Consider the following 2,274-nt stretch of genomic DNA (forward strand, 5'->3'; position numbering starts at 1 on the left):
AAAAAATGATGCTCAATATAACTCATGAAGAATGCATGGTCTTTGTTCTTTGTTCTTTGTTCTTTATTCTTCGTTCAATCTCAAGGCTAACCCGAGGGTATCGCCTCATTAACTCACCAACTCAGAATCCATAATCGCGGGCCCTCAGCTTCCTCCCGCTAGGACCATCCTCTGGGTAACTCAACTTAGTGATGACAAACTCCGGAGCGCATCGCCCGAGGAGGAGCGACCACCCTCAAGTAAGGACTTATAGCGAGTATGATCAATCCTTAACTCTAAGGATATTCAGTTTAATCTATTCCTTAACTCTAAGGAATTTATACACAAATGACCCTTAGCTCTAAGGTTAAATGTCATTGTGTCAATCTCATGTTCTTTGCATTCTTTATCTTCGACCATGTCATTACACTAACTCTAGTGTTCTTTACATTCTTTACTATCATTCATATCATACATTAACTCTAGCATTCTTTTATGCCCCACATTTAATGCTATCTCTAGCCATTGTCCTTTATGCCACATTTTGTTGCTAACTCTAGCAATTGTCATTCTTTAATGCCACACATTTGCTAACTCTAGCTTTTATCATTCTTTATACCATATTTGTTCTCTTTGATGCCACACACTAGCTCTAGTGTTCTTTACGTCATACGTCATGCTAATTTTAGCTTTCATTCTCGACATTACATTGTCCTCATGTCATATGTCACTTGTTCTTTAACTTCACTAGGCTCTTATCTCTTTTTACATGCACATATAGGGTTATCACATTGTTTATTGGTTCTCAACCATCTCATGATGCACTTGAACTCACAAAATGCAAACATTCACATATTTAACATCTCATTACCCTAATTATGCATGCAATAATTATATATATATATGCTCAAGAAGTGACACATTAGACATAAGGGGAATTCCAACAAGTTTGGAGAGCACCACCCACCTTGTAGGCTTACTTAGGTGCTGCGGTGAATTTTTCGGGATTTTTAGACTCCTAGTTCGTCACCTGCCGCAAAGCGAAGCCGAAGTAGGCCTTTTTGCTCATAACTTTTCATAGGCTTTTCGTAACGTTAAATCGAGCGCACCAACACGTCGGAAATACCCCCAATTAGATTTCTAGTGGGGTCAATTTCACTTTGAAACCCTCACAAGCAAAAGTCCCAATTTGGGTGCCCTAGCTCCAACACATATACAAAACCTAGGGTTTGATCTCATTAGGAAGTAAAAGAGAGCTTAATCTACTCAAGAGATCCCATTAAAACTATTTTTGGCTCAATCAAAACCCTAGTTTGGGTTCTTCCATGAGAGAGGTTGAAGCTCACCTCACAACTTCACTATATATACCCAATCCATGGTTTTGATCTCCTACGGAAGCAAAAGAAAACTTCATATACTCAAAAGGTTCTACTAGAACCATTTCTAGGTCATTTGATTCTTACTCTAGGGTTTTACCATGAAAGGGGTCAAAGCTTACCTTAAAGCTTTTCTTTCTTCAAGCTAGGGTAGAAGATGAGGGAGTTGCTTCACTCCTTTAGCTTCTTCACCACCTTTTTCTCCTCCTTCTCTTTCTTTCCTTTCTTTTTCTTTCCTTCTTCTTTTCCTTCTTGTCTTTTAGAGAGAGAAAAAGAGGAACAAGTGTGAGAGGGTGTGAATGAGAGAAAACACCTCTTAACCCCTCATACATAGCTCTATGGGTTGCATAATTGCAAATAAACCCCTCAACTTTTATTCCATTACGCAGCCCGAACTGGGCATTTTCCGCGCTCGGGGACCGGTCTCCCCGACATGGGACCGGTCCCAGAGAGCTCTCCCCACGGGCAGCCAGGGCCCCCGTGCAATGCAACCGGTCTCTCTCTAAGGGGGACCGGTCTCTCGGGGACCGGTCTCTCCCCGCAGGGACCAGTTCCTGAGAGCTGATTTTCTGGGACTTAATCAATTTTTCAGCTTTCTCATTTCTCACGCATTCGGAGACCGGTCTCTCCCACCAGGGACCGATCCCCGAGAGCTCAAAACCTGCAGAATACAGATTTTTGATTCTTTAGCTCTCGAAAACCTCCCACAATGCACTTTTACTTATTTTAACACCTTCGGACTTTCCGAAGGGTACCAACCTCGCACTTTGGTCAATTTGACTAAAGTTCGACATTTATTTCCCGAATTTTCGGTATATTACAGTCGCGCCCCACAAACCGACACTCCGGAGTTGGCTTACGTGATAGCAGATTGCTTGTACGAGACTGAGCACCGAAATGGAATGCCGTGGGTAGTGTT

The sequence above is a fragment of the Ananas comosus genome, unplaced genomic scaffold (genome assembly GCF_001540865.1).
Source record: "Ananas comosus cultivar F153 unplaced genomic scaffold, ASM154086v1, whole genome shotgun sequence".
NCBI classification, from domain to species: Eukaryota; Viridiplantae; Streptophyta; class Magnoliopsida; order Poales; family Bromeliaceae; genus Ananas; species Ananas comosus.